At 36.8% G+C, this 24,083-nt stretch overlaps 1 long non-coding RNA gene across 1 annotated transcript; it reads left to right on the top strand.

The window, feature by feature from the left end:
- Positions 1-5,592: 5,592 nt before the first annotated feature.
- Positions 5,593-11,857, top strand: LOC129267770 (uncharacterized). The gene is made up of 3 exons (XR_010294435.1): positions 5,593-5,742; positions 9,873-9,997; positions 10,527-11,857. It is a non-coding gene; the product is annotated as an uncharacterized LOC129267770 (long non-coding RNA).
- The last annotated feature ends 12,226 nt before the right edge of the window (positions 11,858-24,083 follow it).

Raw genomic sequence — 24,083 nt, forward strand, 5'->3', positions numbered from 1 at the left:
GGACATCCCCCGCCCTCACACACTAACACAATTTATGTTATCTTTTTTTCAGTGAGAGAGAATAATATTAAAAATGAAAAAAAAAGATGAGTTGGCTAAGTGCTAGGTACAATGCCTATATACGCCCTCTACATGTATACTTTGATGAGCCGTAAGCCATAAATAATAATATTGGCGGCGTAGGCCCCCCTATTAAAAAAGACGGGTATAAGATGAGAAAAGGAACGAGTGGAAAAGAAGATTTAAAAAACAGACAGCGAATGATCGAATTGGCTGTTAAAAATAGAAAAAAGATGACAAACATTATCACATCGCGCTTTGATCGAGCTCACAGTAGAGGAAGCTAAACATATATAAAATCATAATTATTTTCAGTATTTTTTTTTTACATGCATGGTTACTGAATAAATGGGGGCCACCGGAGCCTTTCCTCCAACTAATAGCCTCTATAAATAACCGCTGGCGGATCAAGGGGGGCACAGCCGCCCCCCCCCCCTCCCCTTTGAGAAGCAAAATTAAAATTTGTAATGTAAAAATGGCATTAAAACAGAAGTGTGCCCCCCCCCCCTCCTTGAAAATGAAGACCTTTTTTTTGCCTGTCAAAATTTTTCAGGGACGAAATATCATTAATGTTTTTGGTTATAAACCTTTCTTTTTTCTCTTTTTTTTTTGCTTGTCAAATTTATCCTCGGAAAAATGTGCCCCGGGCCCCCCCCCCCCCCCATTTTTGAAAATCCTGGATCCGCCCCTATGCCTCTAACAACTGTAGCCCAGGTTATATTTAAAATCACAAGAAAGGTCAGACTGATAAATGGGCTTCACTTGATTGAAGGAAAACACCCACTGCCTTTTTTTGTCTGTATATATGCAAAACTAGCGGACAGAAGCTCCTCGATCGCTGCAGGAAAAAAGAGAGATTGACCTACATTTTTAAGCCGACCCCTAACGGGCCCCAAACTATAATATAAACTCCTAAAAAAAGTTTGGAAATCTGACTTTGATCGATAATCCCTCCTCAGTTTTAGTAAATCGTCATGTGTCATTGATATCAATAAATATATCTTTCAAATAACACCCTACATGATATGATTGTGGTTCACAAGTCATGGAGGTGCAGTGCTTTGAAATGTGGGGCAAGGTCAATTTTCAAAGTTGCAAAATTATACAATATTGAAAGTCACTGTTCTTATTATCCGCGGGTTTGAATTGAATGGATTTTCATTTCTATTGATACAGAGAAAAGAATCATGTTCTTTTATGACCCTAATTCATGACTATATATCTGCTCGGATTCGTTTGGCAGGTTTTCAATTCAGACCTCATCCAACACTTTTGAATCCTTCTCTTTTATTGATGGCATGACATGGTATCATTTTAAAGAGAATTAAAAATATGCATTGTGTAAAATTGGGAGTTGGGAGTAATTAATGGCCGAACTCAGATTTCCAAACTTTTTAGGGTATATATATATATATATATATATATATATATGTAATATGGTATTTATTCACTGGCAAAACAGTCCAAAGACTGAAAAATCCAGTGCACAGTATAAACAAAGGCAAAGTACAATAATTATAAAGATGTAATATAAGCAAAAAAATTACAACCAACCGATAATCATAAAAGATATACCAAGAAAAAAAAACACTTTAAAAAGTAACATATTGATCATGCAATGAAGCATGTACAAAGTTAACGTCAAGAAGTGTGAAGGTGTAATTCGAACAGAACGCAACTATATAGGGCATTAAATGCTATATATGTATAACCATGTAATACGGGGACAAAAAGGGGGAAAAAAGAAGAGAGAGAGAGAGATAGTGAGAGGAAATCAATATTACGGGAAACAAATATAAAAAAGCAAATGAGAAAAGGAAGAGAAAGAAAGAATGAGATATTGAGAGGATGAGATAGGATGAATGAGTGGAAAAGGGAAGAGAGTGGATGGAAAGAGACAGAAAGGAAAGGTAAAGGGAAAATATGGAATAGAAGACCAACAGAAAGGGGAGAGTAAGAAAAATAGGAGGAAAATATGGACGCAAAGCTGGTTTTAACCTAACCCCATGTCGAGGCCCTGGAGGCTGCTTCCCGAGCGAAGCGAGGGATTTCCTAATTCGCGAAGCGAATTAGGCCTGCCTCGCGGCGCTCTGCTTCGCTATATATCCCTTGCTCCGCCATGTTCGCTCGGAAAGCAGCCGACAGGGCCTCGACAAGAGGCTAGTTTTAACCTTGTAAAGATATAGCAGAAAGAGATGTAAAATTACCAAGAATAAGTCAACGAAGAGAAAAAAGGTGAGATGTGTGGTCGATGAGATAATGGCAAGAAAGATGGGCATTGGCACGAATTACAATTTAGTATATACATACATTAGAGTTAACTGTTACATTCATTTGATCTAAAATTAGTAAGTGCAAATCACCGGATTGCCGGGGGATAAAAACCAGTTCAGAGAACATTACAATTTCAAATATAACTAGGTAAAATATGGCAGTAACAAGCTTTGAATATTGCACAAAATCAAAATGACAGTGAGCTCATTTACTCGCTTGAGGTAAAGTAAAAGAGGAAAGTAAAGAAAGAAGGGGATAAGAAAGGAAAAAAAAGGAAAATCAGAAAAGGGAAAACAATAGGAAAGTAAGAAAGTAAGAAATAAAGGAATTGAGCAAGGTTTGTGATAATGTAAAAGATACAACAAAATCATTGTGAATTCAATACAGATACAATGTGTGGTATAGATCGCGGATTGTTTATATCTTCGAGTTCTGCAAAAAAAGGTATATCCACGGGCGCGTCGTGGTCTAGTGGTTCTGACTCTCGCCTTTCAAACAGAGGGTTGTGGGTTCGAATCCTAACCATGGCGTGTTTTCCTTCAGCAAGCAAATCCGACCCAGGTGAGGTGAGGTGAATGGGTACCCGGCAGGATTAATTCCTTGCATGCACTGAGCGCCGGTGATGGTAGCTCGAGCTACAGCCGGGGTAATAATAGCAGCGCTTTGTATCCTCAGGCAAAAGGCACTTTATAAATACAGCTATTATTATTATAAAGCATTCAGAGTTCCGCAGCTGGACATTCGAGCAGGACTGGGATCTTATAGAGGGGGAGCATATCTCGATGACGCTCAGATTTTAGTAATCCAAGTCCAAAACGAAGCAGGAGGTCATCTCTACGTTCTTTGAGAGTTGTTTTATATATATTATATATATATAGTTGTGCTTGGTCTTGGTACCAAAATAATCTTCATTTGGTTGTGAAAGGCTTTTTTTTTTTTTTTGCTCGTCCGTCCGTCACAAACCTTATGACACATAACTCCACAACCGTAAGTCACTTTTCAACCAAACTTGGATGGTAGATGGACTTGGGGGACCTGCATGTTAGGCTTTAGTCGGAGGTCACATGGTAAGGTCAAAGGTCATTGTCAGCTCAACGTTGAAGTTTACATGCAAGACTCTCTTATGACACCTAACTCCGCAACCGTAAGTCACTTTTCAACCAAACTTGGATGGTAGATGTACTTATAGGCGACCTGCATATATGCTGCAGTCGAAGGTCACATGGTAAGGTCAAAGGTCATTTTCAGGTCAACATTAAAGTTTACGTGCTAGGCTCTTAATTATGACAAGTGTTATTCCATCTCAGTCATTTCACAATGAAGTTTCGATACAATTCTGTTGCGTATACCCTCGCAAATCACGACGATATTTCTGGTTATATTTTCATAAGTGGGCGAGACACAAAATCGCTTTTGCCTTGTTCATGATTGACAAACATGAATAGTGTGTCCCATTTTTAGGTCTGAAACCTCAATTTTTTCCGCTCGCTCTTCGCGCTCGCATCAATTGTTTAGTTTTATATACCGTTTATTTCAAAAAGTGCTTAGAATGTCAATTGTTTAGGTCGGAATGTCAAAAAAATTTATAGATCTAAAAGTTGAAATATGTATCGTCTTATGGCTATAACTGCAATCGTCTTTAACAGGTCCCTTTTCGATCAAGCAAGAACCCATATTAAAAATGTCTGCTCGCGCTCGCAGTAATTATCTTCATACGCATCTTGTTCAGGTTCACAAACATTGCCCATTTTTCACCAAAAAAATCGTCAATTTAAGTGACTTAACTTTATCTGATTCATGTATTTTGTTCTCAGTGACCATGAAAACATATACGTAGACATATTGCAAGCCTTATTTGTATAGATATTTAAAGGAATGGTCTAGGCTGAAGAAATTTATATCTCAATAAATTCAGTAAAATTCACGTACAAAGCAAAATGCTGGAAATTTGATCAAAATCGGATAACAAATAAGGAAATTATTGAATTTTTAAGATTTGCATTATTCTAGTGGTGAAACAGTTCTAGGCATGTCTTCAGCAATATTCATAAGGTGGGCTAATGATGTCATATCCACACTTGTTCTTTTTTATTTTACGAAATGAAATTATAGGTGTATTAAAAATGTTGCTACCACGAACTAAAACATTAATGGGAATGACAACTGATTAAGTGCATTAGTGATTTATTGCCGCAACTTATTTCATTATAATGGAGACACATCATTTACAAATGTATGAGAAAATGAAACAATTCATCATGTAATAAGATAAGAAAAAGGAAAGTGGGGATGTGACAGCATCAACCTAATGAATATTCATGATGATGTGCATATAACAGTTTTCACAAAATATTGATGAAATTTAAAATTCAATCACTTTATCATTTGTTATCCGATTTTGATGAAATTTTCAGCAATTTGCTTTGTAAATGTTGCTCTATTTATTTAGATATACATATTTTCAGCCCGGCCATCGCGCCCTTTAAGGATTTACCTGTTAAAACACTGATTTGGAAGGAATTTGGCGGCCATTTTAAAAAAATCGCTTGGAACCAATATAAAACTACATCGTATGTCAAAATGGTTGTCAGATTTGTGCTCAGCAGCAAAAATCGCCATAGAATCGATCCACCCGTTTAAAAAAATGTCATTAATTTGCACACACCCCCTTATGCATGCACCCATCAACAGCAAAATAATGAATGAACTCGTTTCAAGGGGCATTCCTAATAATATTGATGGCAAGGATTATCCCCCCCAGGGCCCCCAACCCACTCCGCTCTTGCCTCCCACTATTAATATCAATTAATCTGCTCCTACTGGAAAAAAAAAATTCAAGGCGAGAGAGAGCTACAAAAGATGGATCAGCTAGGAGAAAATCAGGAGAGAGATTCCAGGTGGTCCCCTGTTACTAAAATGAGAAAAATGACGTAATTTTAGGTCACTTTGCCCCCGCCTCCCCGGGCCTCTTGTCACTTGACGCCGCCCCTTCGTCTCAATCTGCAGGCGCAGACCCTAGATTGTGATCAACAAGTGTGCCTCCACGCACAGACTAGCACATACAAAACTTGCTGTTCCCACGAGAGGGCCTTCAGTACACAAGGAATGAGTAGGCTGCACATTCAGACCCTTAACTCGAGTGAAGGGTTTGCCCAGCAGACTACCTTCGTCTCTGGGCTTTTCAACGGTGCATTAACTCCGTCCAACTAAATTAGTGACGGTTCAGATGGCGTTCCATAATTGTCACGTCACAAAGTTGTTTACAAACAATGTTCTCAGTCTCACATGCCGATCCGACCACTTGTCCACGACATCGACACGAATCCTGTGGCAGAGATCAGATCGGCTAGATTGATGACAAAAACAGACTTAAGTGAACCTGCTAAAATGGAAGAAAACGCTGATATGGTGCGTATACTTTTTTTCAATTTTTAGGTACCGGGCGAAGTTCGTGCAGGCTCCACTCACTCACACGTATTGCGAGGTTAACCGTTAGTATTACTTAGTATACTAACCTCGCACCATGCGCATGAACCGCGTTTGGCAGTGGATTTCTATCTAGTGGGTCGCGCGTGCTGGGATCCCACTTCTGGTTTCCACAACACACGACTTACCGGTATATGGCTTTATTTTTCTGTGCGCGGCGGCATGTAATGAACCCTTGGTTGGGCTCCACTCCACTTCACTACCGCTACACTACGTCTACGCCACTTGTTCACTTCAACCACCCACTCATTCAATGAACAAGGTTATGATCACTCATCCTACGAACGAGGTTATAATATAACCTCGTTCTCGGCTGTATACCTCTCTATTGTTAAAATATACATTGGTCATTTTCCCCCCATCTGTTGCCCAAAGCATCGCGAATCAGTTCATACTTGAACTTATCCGTTGATGTAAACTGTTATTTTGACAGATATGACTTTAAATTAATAAATATGATATAAAAAATGAATAAAAACTCACCGATTTCTCAACGTGAACCTCACCCAACTGCCTCCATTACGTCTATTGTGTTCGACAGTGACAAATCGAAAAAGAAAAAAGAACTCACGAAACCATAGAGGCTCATCAACCCGTTTGGACCACTGACCATTGATGTTTCGACGAAACTTTGCTTGTAATGAATTCTGGTAAGGAAGTCTTGATAGCCTCAATCAAGACAAATTTGCAATTTTGTTTCATGTTTATACAAAGTCAAAAGTGATACTAGTAGTTGTGAAAGTGGAATGAAATAAGACATTTTTGTATGAAATAAAAAAAAATTAAGGAGAAATTCAGTTGTTTCGATTTTGTTAATTTTCTGTTATGGGACTCTTGATGAAAAAGCCCCTTATTCTTTTCTAATTAATGAACCTGACGATAGAAATACTTTTCACAAAGTTAGGCATTAATTTCCAAATTATTATGTAACAGAAATTCAGAATAACAAACTTTACTGTGGGTCTAATCAGGGGAGAATCCAGGATTTTCCAAAGGGGGAGGGGGTGGTTTCTTTTACAGAAAAAAATAACAAGCTCCCCCCCCCCCCGTGAAGGAGATTTATGTAACGAATAATTTCACAATTATGATTTGATTTTGATTTATTTGATTTAGTTATTTATTTATTATGATAACAGCTCCTCGCTATACAGTATGAAGTTTCAAGTTTGTTTTCATTGATTTAAAATCCTAACCTAAAGGATTTTCATTAAGAAATAAATAAAATAAAAAATCACTTACCACAAAGGCCTATTTAGGGGTAGATCACAATTTTCAAGGGGAGGGCGGGAAAGTTTCAAGTTAATTTAATTGATTTCAAATCCAAACATAAAGGATTACAATCAAATGAAATTAACAGTACAAATTATCAAACAAAATGGATGCAAAATAAATGTGTTCTATGGCTTTCGAGGGGGTGGGCACGAGCCTGATGTGCTCCCCATCCTGGATAAATAAAAGAAACTCATTAAAAAGAATTGGAACGTAATTATGTTCTGTTTTATCACTTTGTCTTGAGTTTCTTGCCCCTTCCATTCTTTTCACATTTCAGCCTTTACCCATATTAATTTCAGGATGGTACAAAATGTTGGCTTACAAAAGTGATATGATGATGAATATTCCATAATAATATGAAAAATAATAGAAAACCAAAATAATAATATTAATAATTAACCCTTACAATGATAGTACTCAATAAAAGAGAGGCATCGGGGATCAAGAAAAGAAGCAATAACCCCCCCCCCCCCAAAAAAAAAGGCATCATATTTCCTTTCAGCATACGACAAGATACAGTTCATTATAGAATAAACTAAGCTGATGGCGCTAAAATTATTCTGATGTATAAAATAATAAAAATAAAATATTGTGTGTCAGGGGAGAAAGAGACTACTATCGCTGGATCTTGGATTTTCGAAATAGAAGCATCACCGGAAACAGGTATCTGTGGTGAGAAGCATTTTTATACAGCTTTGTAGAGGACAGTGGTGTGGTCGCTTCCGTTAGCTTTCTTTAATTGAGCACAAGAGGGCGCGTTACATCCTCTACGTCACAGAGATACGATCTTACGTATACGTAAGCTCCCGAAGGGAGCTAGAGAGGGAACTCTTTCCGCGCGTTTTCATTTCCCATAGGTTTTGTACACAGCCAACATGGCTGCCGGTGGACAATTTGAAGGTTGATTTTGGAAGGTCAATGTTTAATTCATGAGTAATGACGTCAAAATACGCATAATGCACTTGTATGATTGGCTAAAGCGCTAATGTTTTATTCATATCGTCATGCATTCAACATTTTTTTTCCGTCCCACAATTCCCTGCGATAGCTGTGCGAAGTGTCGTTCTTTTTGACTCTGCGAAATTCAACTTTCTGAAATACAATAGCAAGACTAATTATCTGTTTATAGAATTAGTATCCGGAATCATGATTTTCTGAGTGAAATTCAGCTGAGCAGAAAATATATGAGGGAACATCTACATCGAAATTATGGCATTCCATACAAATAAAAGTAAGTTAAGTTCAATTTCGTGCTTTGATCTCGGTTGTAATTGTAATGTGTTTGCCGCTGGGGTTCGGCGTTGCAGTCAGGGCCTTACGTACTTTGTGTAGTTTACTATAGGCCTAAACCACAATTTCCATTTCTTTTTCCTGATCCCAAATAAATCGGAGATCTGACTGACATATTTTCTCAGAAAATAATACGGTTTTTCGTAGAACTAAGTTGGTTAATTAGAATGCTTCATGTCCGTCATTATTAAATATGTATTTCAGTACATTGTCAAATATCAGGGGTAGATGTGGACTTGTTCAGTAACGGCAAAGCTGCATTAAATAAAGCCAAATAATATACCGTAATCAGAGCGAGAAATGGGCATTGATACCGCCGGTGCCAGTCGGCTGCATATTTGCCGATGGCGATGTAGGCTAGGTCATTAGGTGTTGGGAATCAAGCAAGCTTGAGTTGAAGTTTAAAGTTGGGCCTGGGCCTACTGATTTTTTGACACTATTCCATCTATTTATGAATCAATATAATTATCTGCATTTAAAAAGAAGTTAATTTAGATTAATTATTTATATGAACTAAATCTATTTGGAATGATCGGTAGATTTCCCTCTGCATGCCCACTTATTACCACTGGAATGATTTGAGACAGATTTTAACATTAGTCCCTTTTTACTACAAAAAAGTAAGGCCCTAGGATAGGTCTAACTTAGATCTAGATTTCTAAAAATGAAATTCTAGATCTGTCTGGTTTGACTTTTTTCTACGAAGATTTCAGTTAACTTTATTCTACTTTCTTGTCCCTGCCTGGACCATTGGGCTTAAGTTAAATTATATAACAGAGTTAAATGAATTTTTTTTTTTTGGGGGGGGCAGCATTTCTTTGTCAGGTTTCAGACTGCTCAGTTATCGTATACCATGAGTGCAATTTTTATGGGAAGGGTTGAGAAAATTAAGTGCCCCATTTTCAATTTTGTAAGTATCTAGCAGAGAGAGGGCTGATCCAATTGATTTATCTCTATTGTCCTCCTCACTGGACCTTAATGGTGAAAGGCAAAGGGTCATTTAAACTTGCGAGCAAGCTAACTTTTTTTAATCAAAATCAAACTTAAAGAGGAACTCACTTAGACGTAGAGATTCACGGGTTTATAGATCTAGACAAAAAAAAAAAATAATAATTGTCTTGCACTGGTGAATGAGCGAGAGCCAAATTATCACACAAATATTAATTATCCTACATCTGTCAAAGCTGGCTTGGTGTATAAGATTGACAAAAGGCCTCGCTATAGTAGGCCACGTATGCTTGAACCATTTACTGACTCTTATTGACAATGAAGATGGTCGGTGGAAACAGAGCCAGGTATGCCTATTTCGTCAGTGGAACATAATATAGAGAGAAGGAAGTTTTCGGTCAAGACCAGCTTTTTTCTAGTTGGGAATATTCATAGGCTTAGAATAGGACTAGCTGGAAATTTTGAAAATATTGTTTTAAAAGAGGAATTTTATTTATCACCTCTAAAATTCTAAACTGTATTGTGTGTATTTTGAATTGCAGATCCAATGGGATCAAGTTCTTAGCAGTCCCAGCCCAGTCAGAAGTACCAAGTCAACTACCATTTACACATCACCAAGAGTTACAATCTGATGAGGAACAGGATATATGAACTCAAAACTTGTAAGGTATGCTTGTTTTCGTTAAAGAAGGCCTCCTATTTCTTTTTTTTTATTTGGGGGGGGGGGGGAGGGCTATAGCAACTTTTTCTGAATCATGTTATCCCATATAGTAAAGCTCCATAGTGAGTTAATATTTATTTGGATTCAGATTTACCAGTATTTCCATTCTCATCAATGCATACTTATTGTCCATGTCTCTTATCTACATGAGTCATATGTGAAATCACTTTAAAACTCAGTTAATCTGTAGACAAAAATTAAAAAAAGGACAAAATATTGAGAGTAATATTATGATATATATTTAAATGAGTTTACACACTTAATCAAAAAAGTTTTTTGAATAATGATCTACAAATAGTGATCTATGATTTTTATCTGGCTATATAGATTACTACATGTGCATTATCTTAACAATATTGCATGGAAGAGTAGGGCCTAATAAAAAAGTTTAAAACTTCTTAATAAACTGAAGTAGATGAGTTAGAATAATTTATATCAGCAGCTCATTTTTTTTACATTTTTTTTTACCATGCAGGTTCCGCAGGCAGTTTGAGTATCACCAGGGCAGACTATAAGAAGAAATATGGAGGCCAAGTTCATAACAAGTAGTTACTTCATCACAATTACAGTATACACATTTTAAAAATTGAATGAATTTGAATAAACGTGTCAATACATATTTAATGTTGCTTGAATTACACATCTGTAGAAAAAAAAATTGGAGTATAGATATTTAGGTCCATAGGTTTCACACAAGATTGAAATATTTTCCCAAAGGGCACACCTACCCACCCTTTATTAATGTTCTACTCATCTACATGTAGTAGTAGTGAAAGAACTTTTAATGATATAAGTAGTTTGAAAGGGATAAGTTGTATTATGGTAATATAATTAATTCAGAATGTGTCTTTACTAAGTTCTGGGCTATGTAATATACATGCCTACAGACATGCATAAGACAATAAGAAATAATTGGTTTTCATTGAAAAATGTGCATACTAAAAAACAAGGTGACAGAACAAAGGATTAAGAAATCACTCTCATTCCTGGACCCCATTTCATTAAGACTAACCACTACTCTAACTTTGCCATTCTGGTAAGTAACGTGGAAACATTAAAGCAACAGATCAACATTGAGGTTCCAATGCTAGTTGCTATACAATTGGGGCAAATTTACCATAATTGAAGTCTTTATGAAACAAGGATCTGTAGTGCTGGACATTAAGCTGTTAAATTTATTTTTTTGGGGAAGTGAAAAGTTGCACTGTTTTGTTCGTTTTTAATCTCTTTTTTTTCTTGTAGCACTGTATTGTTCATGTCCCATATTATGAACTAAATTGGCTCTGCAAATGAAAAAAAAAATTGTTGGAAATAGAACACAGCTCTAGCAGCACTTCACAACAATAGACAATAAGCAAATTTGTTACTAATTTACTAATGTGCAGATTTGGGAAGGCACTCTTTAGAGAAATGTGGCAATGTGGTCCCTTTCTTGTGAAGTGCCCTCAGTTAGATTAGCATGCTATTTCTTGTCAGCAAATGCTGAAAAAAATTACTTGATATTTAAGTAACTGACTTTGAGATAGAGGTGTATCGTTAATTTTGTTTAATGACATCCTTGATGTCCCCTTATATTGACTATATATAAGGCTTATCAATACCTATGTAAGTTTTCTATATATTTTTTTTTCTCTCTAGATTTAACCAAAGAAATTACATCCCCTCCCTTGTAACAGCCTAGCCGTTTCTGTTGCAATCATTATATGCATTTTGCTGATGTAATGTGATGCTTTGGCTAGAAAAAAAGGATAGGAATATTTTGATCACGTATTCAGAAATTGATTCCTTAATAAATATTTTAATTTGAAATATACTTTCTAATCTTGATATTCGTGATTCATTTATTCACATTGCGTGAAAGATATGTGATAATGATGTTATTGTTACCAAATTGTGTTGTGATGTAGGTAATGATGATACTGAAGAATACTTATATATGACTGGAATATGATGGTGCTACTGTTTGATTGATTTTGTTTGTCAGGTATCTATGGGTATAGTACTAGTGAGAGGCAAGATAACCCATAAAAGATGTTGCAACATGGCATACTGTGACATTTTAAAATCAAATTAAATATTCTTCCTAAAGAGATAAATGAGTTCGATTTAAGAGTGGGATAAAAATGATATAAGAATAATTGTTTGCTCGCATGATATGTGGTATGTGTGTGTGTGGAAGAGAGAGGGGGGGGGTGGGATCAATAGAGAGATTTGGGGGCGGGTAGGTAAAAATAAAATTTTGTTTGGAAGTGACCTTTTTAAGATCTAGCCTTGATGAGAGTGAATTCATGAGGGGGGGGGTACTGGGCTGTCTTAATTTTGCTCCCATCCCAAACTCGGAAAATGGGGGGGGGGGGTTGATCTTCATAAGATTTGCACCAGATTGTTCATTTCAATTTCAAAATATAGACAAAATGGCCTTTTAAATTGCTTTGCTCTCTTGCTCAGATTTTTCTGATCATTTTAAGTATTTACCCCCCCCCCAAAAAAAAAAAAAACCCAAACATAATGATGTGTAATGAAAATATTATGCAGTGATGACTGCATGAATAGAGCAAGCAGATCCCTAAGTTCAATCGTATTAATGAATTCCTTGTAATAGCTTCCACATTTCTTCAAGGGAAATAGCAGCTAGCAAATAATATGTAAACAAGGAAAGATGAATTAACAATTGAATGCCGGGGGGGGTGAACGGGGGAATGAATGACATACTAAATCTACCTATATTATTTACCAAAGACGCAACTCCATAAATTCATTTCATATTCAATCACGTCGCGCATTATGCTAATTAGTAACAATATACTTATTTGCATATCTTTACGCTGTGCGCGCAGGCCAATTGTGACCACGCCTCCGTTTCGCTGGTGTGCCATGAAGTTGCGGTGTCCATAGGCTTGTACGCGAAAAATGGGAGCAGTGTGCAATTTTGACCTTCCAAAATTTCCCCATGTCTGACCGGATGCAGAAGCGGAGTTTCACCCCCCTGCTCTACGTAGAAGTCTATGCGCTGCGCTGCTGAGGATCATGACAAATTTCATCATACATTCTGACGACTTACCGAAGAGTCCTCGAATAATTGACAAGATATCGTTGAGTCCAAGATAAATTCCAGCAACAACGGAAGGAAGATCAACGTTTGGTTCGGGGGGAAAGACTGGTAAGTCAAACTCTCTTACTTTTACATTTTTTATCACAAATTTTGTCTATGAGTACGCCTCACATACCTCTAGTCCCATCCCCTACCTTTTGCTGTTTGGCAAATGGTCGGGGATGACGAGTGGTTATGATATAACCTTGTTAACTCTCAGTTAGGCTTACCTTTAGAATCCAATGTCATGAATCGATTACAAAAATCTCTAGATTTTAAAACGAGAAAACAACGGATACGACGTACCGGTACTTGTTAACTTTTTTAGAAATTACGTTTTTGAGATAAAAGCGGATACATGGATACTAAGATACGTGGATACACATGGATACGAGGATACGTGGATACTGGGATACGTGGATACTACTACCGTACTGATAAATGGATACATGGATACGAAGATACGTGGATACGCGGATACGTGGATACTACTACCGTACTGATAACTGGATACATGGATACGAGGATACGTGGATACGCGGATACGTGGATACTACTACCGTACTGATAACTGGATACATGGATACGAAGATACGCGGATACGTGGATACGAGGATACGGGCAGCTGGGATAATGTTTGTGGATACGGGGGAGGGGGTACAGGGGAGTATCCAGCTTTCGCCAAAGGGGGGGGGGGGCGCGTAGCCAGGGGGGGCGGTGGGGGCGGTCGCCCCCCAAAAACGTCCCCAAAAAGAAAAAAAAAAGAAGGGAAAAAAGAGGGGAGAAAAGGAAAAGGGAAGGGAGGAAAGGGAAGAAAGGTAGCTTTGTGTTTTTTTTTTCTTTATTTTTTTTTTCTCAAAAGAGAAACTCCTTCTCTCTTGCTCTAAATTTATATATGAATTTTGCTTCCGCGCGGCGCGCGGTTAAATTATAATATTGAAGTTCTCCATTGTTTCCCCCACCCTTTCTCTAACCCTGTTTTTCCACCTCAGCTATATGTGTTTCTTGCCAGTTAAAGTTCAAATGTATACATTAGGGCATATAATTAGAGTAAGGTTAGGCCGAAGTATATGAAGTTATCTTTTTTTTTAATTGATTGCGCAACTTCTGGACGGGTCGGCCTTGGGGCGGGTAAAATCTTTATATCAATTTCTGCCGTCACTTCCATAAAGTCAACTTCTCCTGCTTTTCAGCTCATTACTAAACAACCATAATTTTGGGGCAAACAGGTTCCTAATTTAAAAAGAGGAAGGTATAAAATTTGTGTCGTATTAGATAAAAAAGTACAATATTTATTATCAAATTCTATTAAACTTCATGTCATTTCCCTGCACATTCATCTCCTGTCCTGTTTTGCGCACTCAGTTTGAAATTTTGAATGACACTTAGGGTTCTTTATAATTCAAAATGAAGCGCTTCAGGATAAGTCAAAGAAATTAGGCATCCTTTTTTTATATAATTTCAATGAATCACAGAAGTTTCAACTTTTTGCGCACTATTTTCCTTGTAATGAAGTTCAATAATCTTAGAAAATCAATCGAATTAGATCCGATGGGGTATTAGAGATATCTGCATTTGATGAAACGTCCGCCCTTTGAAACTTCAGAGTTTCATTGCTCTGCGCGGGGAGGAATATCTTCCTCCCGGCATATACACTTCTTCTCCTCTGTTTTGCGAGTTATGCACTGTCGCTAAATTGTTTGTAATCAAATCTGATCTTTCCAAGGGAAGAATTCAATATATCTTTGAAAATACCCTTTTATCGGGACCCTTTTCATGGCAGAAAAAAAAATTGAAAAAACGCTTTAGCTTCCGCGCTTCGCGCGGGGTTATTATTTTAATTTCCTCCATTGTATTCCCTTTTTATGCGTTCGCTCACAATTACTTTTGAAAACAAGGTTCATGGAAAAAAGGTTCAAAATCACAATATTGTCAACTGAAATGGAGGTGATATAGGTACTAGAGACAAGAGAGACGGCTCCTTTTCATTTTGATTTATGAAACACCAAAAGCTTCGCGCGGGAGGGGGAAACTCCCCCTCCCTGCACCCACCCCCTAGGGAGCGCGCTTTGCGCGCTCTGTAAGTGTAATTGGCACGCTTCGCGTGCGATTACCGCCCCCTCCAAAATTAAATCCTGGCTACGCGGTTGGTGGAAGGAGGGAGAGTCGTGGGGGTATGTTATACAGGGGAGGATCCATGCACCTTTCGCGAAAAGGGTGAAAAGAAGGGAGAATCAGAAAATATTTTCATCCACATTTCAGTCGGTCGATCTGTCGTTAACTAAAAGTAGAATTTTGTTGGTTTATATTCTTTTCTTGGTTTAACATGGCCCAGTGCAGTACGTGTCTCAGTCATCTTATTTAAAAAAAATCATTTTCAAGACAATACAGGCATATAGCTCATTTTTTTGTCCTTGTTTAAACACTTTTCCTTTTCCTTTACGTTGTTTTTCTCCTTTCTTTTCTTCTTTTTTTAAAATATATTTTTCTTTTCTCTTTTATATTCTTCCTTTCTTGTCCATTCTATTTTTGTTTCTTTTTTAATTAAAAGAAAAATTGTACAGGCCTACCTATTTTTTTTTAAATCAAATTCTTGTGATTTTCACAGTAAATTATAAGACAGAAAACTGGACTTTTGGTTCGTATAATTAAAATAATATATACATGTATATACCCTTCTTTTTAGAATTGTAGAGCAATATTTTTGCTGTTTTTTCTCTATAAATCTAGAGATTATGATGAATATGACATGGATTCTGAATGTTTAGGAGGATAAATATGAAGCGATTCGTATAATATAGGCATAGCTCATTTTCTGTCCTTGTTTGAACCCCGCGGGGGGGGGGGGGCACTTACATTGACGAGTGGATACCATGCGCGACCAAAAAAAAAAACACGTAAAAAGGATGTCTTTTTCACGATAGGGCACGTTATGTACGTAACGTGTTAAGGGTGTCAAAAACACAAAAATAATGAAAAAAGGGTATCTATTTCGCTAGGAAAATTACGTGTTTAAGGTCGAATTCGCGGGGATGATAAAACAAAATTAAAATGTTTTATAAAGGATGTCCTTTTTGCCCCAACACTTCGTATTTAGAGTCACGATTTGCGCGAGGTGTAGAAGGTGGGGTCGTACTAAACCAAATAAGGTAAAGCCGACGACCGAAGGACCCGTAACAATAAAACATTCCTGTACTTGTTTAGGGGTTCATTTCAGGGAACATTTGCCAAGAGTATCGTTTTGTTACCAATTCTTGTTAAGGGTAGGGTTTCACGCGCCAATACTTGGGGGCGCATTTTCAGAATATGGAAATTACGTGTTTAGGGTGCTTTTCGAGACCCCACGGTCGCGCATGGTATCCACTCGTGAATGGAAGTGGCTCGCGCTTCGCGCTCGCATTGCCTTTGTAATGATTCCCATTCAAGAGAATTAAATGACATTTCATATATCCAGTTCTGAAATCAATTTGCACACAATGTTTTAGCTCGCACCTCAAGCTTTCATTATTTTGTTTGATTTACACAAATTGTTATATAAAAGTTTCCAGCTCGCGCTGCGCACTCGCATTGTTTGATTTGTGAGATACCTATCCTCTTTGGAAATTCTTTCCAAAATTTGTCAAAATGCTCCTTTATCATGTCAATATACAAAAAATTAAGCTCGTGCTTCGCGCTCACATGTAATTGTTCGAGACACACAGCTTGTTTTTTTAAGGCGGTTTTCCACTAGGGCGCGGACAAGACCAGGAAGGGTTGCGGAAGCTACTTTTGTCATTTCGGCATGCTGTCCGCAACCAAATTCCGTAAAAGATTATGCAAATGATCTTGTCCTAGGACACGACCAGGACTGTCTGCGTATTGTCGTAGGACATTCCTGGAACTGTCCTGGGACAAGATTATCTAAATCAATTTGTCGGCGTTCGGCGCGGACAGCATGCAGATCGTATTAGGACAGAACCGGAGACATTTAGGACAACGTCACGAGTGGTAAATTTAAGGACGAGGACAATAAGAATAATTTTCGGAAAAATTGCGAATACTCCAAGAAAATTATCGTTCATATATTTTTTTTAAATGAATTTAGGGGTGTTATTTGGGGTTTGGGGTGCGGTTTTTTTTAAAGAAACATTGATTTTCTTATTAAATCCGATTTAGGAGCAGGCGAGAATGAAGTAATTCGTCATGAAAGTACGCTATTAAAAAAAAAAAAATCGACTACAAAGACGATGTAGGGTTTTCTTTTATTTCAAATCAAATTGCATACATTGGTGGAAATCCCTGGGGGACAGGGAGACGCTTCCCCCTCACTTTTTGGAATTTGATATCAAATGCCCCCCCCCCCCCCACTTTTTGGAACGAGCAAACAAGAAAAAATGGAAAGAGAGGAAAAAGAAGAGAAAAGAGAATAGAAAATGAAGAGGGAAAAAAAGAGGAGTAAGACGAGTGAATTAAATAAGATGAGGGGGGGGGATTTCATGTCACTATTTTAAATTTTCGCTCGCTTTGTGCTCACATTGCCTAATCTATGATATACATAACTTGCTCAATAGGCTTATATTGAGCTTAAAATATCAAGTTTTGAAGTAAATATATGAAATATTTCTCGGACACTGAGTTTTCAATTTGTTTGATTTACAAATATATTTTATAGTTTTCTGTAAAATGACTATATTTTATGGTCTAAATATCGACATTTTCCGCTCGCGCTGCGCACTAGCATTATTTAATTCGTCAAGTAACTATTCTCTTCGTGTATTCCATATTTTTTTGAAAAATATCAATTTTTAGGCTTATCTGATTCTGAATAGTATCAGCTAAAGCTGCGCACTTGCATTTTCATTGGGGAGTAATGTATACCTATATCAATTGTAACAAATTATTTTAAATTCCTCTTTCTTGACAGTTTATCAAAATTTTCGGCTTGCAATTTGCGCTCGCATTATTTTTAAAGTATTCTTTAAAGTATATTAACCCATGCATCCTTTTCATGATTACAAAATATCCAGTTTTTTTACCTTGATATTAATTTCGCGACCTCATTGGGCTTATTAGATTAATGAGTAAGATAATAATATTTTCATTATTTCCTAATAATCATTGTCCGGTTTTTTTTTCAGAACGGAATATCGACAAGTTTCATCTCTCGACAAAAACAAAAATGTCCTTAAAATTTCCCGGTCGCAACTGGAAATATATGTATTGATAAAAATATCAACTTGCGCTTTGACTCGCATCATTTATTAAGCAGAATCCATATCCAATTCGTAATTGCGCTTAAATTAACTTTTTTTGGGGGATCGGAAAATCAAATATCTTTAGCTCGCGGATCGCGCTCTTATTATTGATATTATGATAAAGAATGTAATTAGAATGTCCAGATTCTAGGTTTGAATCTAAACACACGCACGCATATTTATTTAGATACGAATCTTGTTCCAGTTTCAGATCAGATTATCAAATTATTAATGTAGGAATGTTATCCACTTATCCATCCTTTTCATGATTTACAAAACGTGAGATGTCGAATTTCGTTTCGGCTCGCGCTTCGCGATCACATCAAGTGTATAGTCATACCCCTATCCTGTTCGTGATTTTAAAAGGTGCTTAGAATGCCCTGTATATAGCTGGGAATGTAAGAAATATTCAGCTCGCGCTTTGCGCTCACATTATTTGATTGTTGAAATATGTAGGCTAAAAACAATTGTGTTTGTCGGTGTAATAGTATTCACTTTTTGAAAGCAGATTTTGTGCATTTTATACATGACAATAAATTATCTCGGATCTAAGGTAACTTTAAAAAGACTGCATATGTTAATAGCAAAGTCGAGGCTCCCTTTATAACATTACTTTCTAATAGTTTTTTCCACAAATTAATACATATATTACAAAAGAGGAAGAAAACGGGAAGTTAAGATGCAAATTGCATTCGACAGGCACATGCAGACCAAGGGGCGAGGTGGTCTTGCTTACCCCTTTAAAAAAAGTACAAACAGAAGAAATATAAGTAAAATGGAAAGGGAAACTTAAAAAATGATATGGTGGAAAAGAAAAACGAAGGGGGAATGTCGTGCTAATACGGCCCTCCTCTCCCTGCTGCTGGATTATCCCTCCCAGTATTAAAGAGATATACAAACAGCACAAAAGAAATAGGAATTACAGGGGCCGCGGAACCGGGGGGGGGGCTGGGGGGCTTCAGCCCCCCCCCCCACTTTTGGCTCAGCCCCCCCCCCCCCACTTTGAAAACCGTTCCGCGGCCCCTGGATAAACAAAGGAGATGAATGAAATGAGGTGAAATAGAATCAAGTAGGAAAAAAAATCGCGATAATGAACAGAAAATAATTGGCCAAGATTGTGAATGTGTAAGATTAGAAATATCAGTTTTAATTTTTGGACGAACTTGTGAATCCAGTGTCTAATCGCCTTTGCCTCCTCTTGTACCAATTAAAATATAGACTAAAAAAGAAAATGTAAATGGGCAATTCCAGGAGGCCGAATGCGATCTCTACGCCCTATTGGCTGCGTAAAAAGGAAAAATGGAATAAATGCAAAGAAGAGTGGAAAAGAAGAAAAAGAGTGAAAAAATTTACAGACGGGAAGATATCAGTGTTTCAGCTAGGTCAATTTGTTAAAATTATTGGTTCATTTCGCTCTTCATGCTTTTAATACTTTAATTAAGAAGATTGTGCACGCTATTCATTTTTACGAAAAATACTTAGGTCTTTTCGTCCTTGATGTTTGAAAGAAGTTCGCGCTCATATTTTATGTTTATGAGAAACATGTTCTGTGCACGACTTTTTCAGGAAGGCCTTTTTTTTAAGAGTCGTGGCGTATAGTGGTTCTGACTCCCGCCTTGTAAACGGAGAGTCGTGTGTTCGATTCACACCGCGGTCTAGTATACCGTCCTTTGGTAAGACGTATTGCCGGCACACCTTGCCACTCTCGACCCAGGTGCTAAATGGGTACCCGGTTGGATGCGAAAGTTATTGTATGCTTGAATTTGCAAGCGCCATTTCGAGGCTGCGATGAATGCAAGGAATGCTTCCCAAGATGTGGAAATTGTGCACTTTTCATGCGGGATTGAAATGAATCATGGGACAATAATATGCTGTAAATCGTTTTGAGCCGTTCTGAGAAAAGCGATATTTATAAACATGCTATCATTTATTATTATTTCTTATTAATAAAATATCATTCACGATCAAACAAAGTGCTTAAAATGCATTAGGAATATAAACTTGAATTTCTGTTTTTTCTTATATTCCTTTTTCACATTTTTTTCTCTTTTTTTATTTCATCTTTCTTTCCTCGTCTCATGCCGGTCTCACGTTCATGCCGGTCATTAACTTCAATAGATTACGTAATCACTATTAAATCTTAATCCCTCCTTTCAAGAATTTGGGGTATTAATCTTACACGGTATCCCTATAGTCTCAAAGGCATTCACAGGTGGTTCTTTATCAATGAACTGAAGGAATTCTGAAGTGACATTTTTTAACATAATTAAATCGAATTACATGTGTTGTGCAAGCACGTCATATTTCAAAATTTCCAATTGTTGAAAATAAGCGTATCTTTAAATGTCATAACTTTCTTATTTTATATTCGATTTTGATAAATTTTCAGTATACTGCATTCGAGCAAGACAGTATCTATTACCAGTTTATTAATAAGGTGATGTTGTAACTGTAGGTATGTCGTGTATGCATTTTTCGTTACAGCATAATCGTAGATGATAATAAATATTGGCAATTAAACACATTATTTAACGTAAATTACTAAAGAATTTTTAATGCATACAACAAGACCCCCCCCCCAAAAAAAAAAGCAAGGAATGTCCGTTTTTAGGTTTAAATTTATGTACAAAACGTACTTAAAATATGAAGTTTCCGATCGCAATAGGCCCTATAACATATTTTAAATCGCGCTTCGCACTCGAATCAGTAATATTGTTTAGTCAGATATAACATTCCTGTTCACCATTTCAAAAAACGCTAAGAAAGTCATGTCTTTTCATAAACCGGTCAACTTATTCAATTTTTAACTAGGTCTAAATTCATAAAATACTTATTTAAAAAAAAAATCATTTTTGATAAAAATTAAGATATAGAACGAATCATATAGGACTAATACTTATCTGTATTTATAATCAGAACGAGACATTCACATTACAACCCACCAATTAAAGTTTAATCCAATTTATGCTTAAAACGAGATATTATATCATAGGCGTCATTGCATGCCGATGTTCTGTTACAATTGCAGTTCTCCATGCTCTCTTGATAGTCTTCTGGATGTATAGAAGATAATTTTTGAAAAGAAGTAAATTATATGCCAATAATGCAATATATCATTCACAAAACTTTGTATTGCACTCCCTTACTTCATATTCCTATTTTTCTTCATTCTCCTCCTCCGTCTTCTCCTTTTATCCTATTTTCCACCTTCTGTAATTCCTCTTCTATTTCTCTTCATCAAGTTCACTCTTTCTATAATTTTTGAAAAGAAGTAAATTATATGCCAATAATTATAAATAGAACGAGTCATATGAGATAATTTATAATCAGAACGAGACATTCACATAACAAGACATAGGAATGAAAAAAAAAGGATTGTGATATTGGCCCTATGATGTGTCTCGTTGCAATTACCAACAGGAGTGAGTGAAATTAATTGTCGAATTGTAACCAATGTTTTGAAATTGATTGGTCATTTTAATATAACCAAAACGTATATCGTTCTTATTATCCCCTTACTTAACTATTTTGTTGTTCTCTGTTGCTCGTGTCTTATTACTTATCACTGAGTTGTACATGATTGTAATTGTTTTGCGAAATATAAGCGAAAAACTTCCAAATGTCATAACTTTCTTATTTTACATACGTTTTTTGATGAAATTGGCTTGTTTCTTATTTCTCTATTGATTCAAATCAATAACTTTTTGGGTAGACTTGACCTTTAAGCTGCATATTCGTACATGTTATTATATTAGCCTTCTTTTATGTTGACTGAAAAATCTATAATAATCCAAATAGTTTATTTATATTTTGTTTACTGAAATCAACTTAATTAAATAAAATCAATCCTAAAAAGGATTAAGATTAATTGGTCAAATTGTAATCATATGGGCTTAGGGAATTGATATATGTCTCGTTATAATTATAAAGAGAGCAGCCAATTTTTAACGATTCACTGATGAAAGTAGCCTTTTCTATCTTTTCTCTCAAGAAAAATACAGATTAAAAGTGACGATGTCAATTATCTGAAAATAAGGTAATTAGGGTCTGTGATGCTTCGTTCTAAAAGTACACTTAGTATCATGCACTTCTTCATGTGTTTTCCATGTTCCAGAGTATCAAAAGCTCCTTGATGTTCTTATCCAAGTATCTATGTATCTAAGTTTTCATGTAGGCATGTGCCCGTAGCCGCGTATCCAAGTATCCATGTAACCAAAGGTATCTAAGATCTCCGTATCCACGTATCCGCGTATCCACGTATCCAAGTATCCAAGTCTCCAATAGTATCCAAGTATCCAAGTATCCAATAGTATCCACGTATCCACGTATCCGCGTATCCACGTATCCAAGTATCCGCGTATCCAACAGTATCCAAGTATCCACGTATCCACGTATCCAAGTATCCACGTATCCACGTATCCGCGTATCCACGTATCCACGTATCCGCGTATCCACGTATCCAAGTATCCAAGTATCCAAGTCTCCAATAGTATCCAAGTATCCACGTATCCGCGTATCCACGTATCCACGTATCCAAGTATCCAAGTATCCAATAGTATCCGCGTATCCACGTATCCACGTATCCACGTATCCACGTATCCAAGTATCCAAGTATCCAATAGTATCCAAGTATCCACGTATCCACGTATCCGCGTATCCACGTATCCAAGTATCCAAGTATCCAACAGTATCCAAGTATCCACGTATCCAAGTATCCAAGTATCCAATAGTATCCAAGTATCCACGTATCCTAGTCCGCGTATCCACGTATCCAAGTATCCAAGTATCCAATAGTATCCAAGTATCCACGTATCCATGTATTCATATCCATACATGTTTTAATATAATAGTATCCAAGTATTCTGTATCCATATAGATATCAACGTATATCATTCCTTAAACAACATCATCAACATAATTATATACCATTGCACGTGTCCTCGATCACGCGCCCCCTCTTTGATCCCTTCATATATATCATCCCTTTTTAAGTCCTCTGATTATTATATCACCTGCCATTACTTCACTCTCTCCTACTACATCCACCACATTGGACAAGTCGTGTACTCCCTCTACGGGGCCATCCCCCCTCCCCCATCTGCCCCCTCCCCCCATCCTTTATCCATCTCCCGATCCGATTCCTGCTTGTCGCCGGGGACTCTTAATTCACTCACGAACGTAGAGGGCGACAAAACTGATATCGCACCACACCGGCAGCAGCAATTAGTAGGTAATTGCTCTTTTGTAATCGATTCATGACATTGGATTCTAAAGGTACTCCCTCAGTTACATCTCTATGACTGAGTATGACTATGTGTGGCAAAATAAGGTTGACAATGTTTGGATTATTTTCTCTTTTTCTCTTGGACAAATGCTTGATTTTTTTACACTGTCAGTTTCCATGACAGCTTTTCATTATATATAACTTGATCTTGGCTCTTAAGTAAATTTGATTCTTTAAATTATTTTTTCTTTATTAAAAATAGAGCTTGAAAAATGTAAATTTTCTTGCCATATTACTTTCCACCAATAGAGGGAGTACACAAAAATATGCCAAAAATTCAAGCTTTTGAGCGCTCTGGTCAATACAAAAATTATTCTAAGTTAATAATGAAAATTGAATTGCAACTGTATGGAAATGAATAATTTTGGTCACAAAAGTGATATTTTTATGATTTTTTAAAGTGAGTGCTCAATACAGCATTGG

Source organism: Lytechinus pictus, chromosome 1, assembly GCF_037042905.1.
Source record: "Lytechinus pictus isolate F3 Inbred chromosome 1, Lp3.0, whole genome shotgun sequence".
In the NCBI taxonomy this organism is placed as follows: domain Eukaryota; kingdom Metazoa; phylum Echinodermata; class Echinoidea; order Temnopleuroida; family Toxopneustidae; genus Lytechinus; species Lytechinus pictus.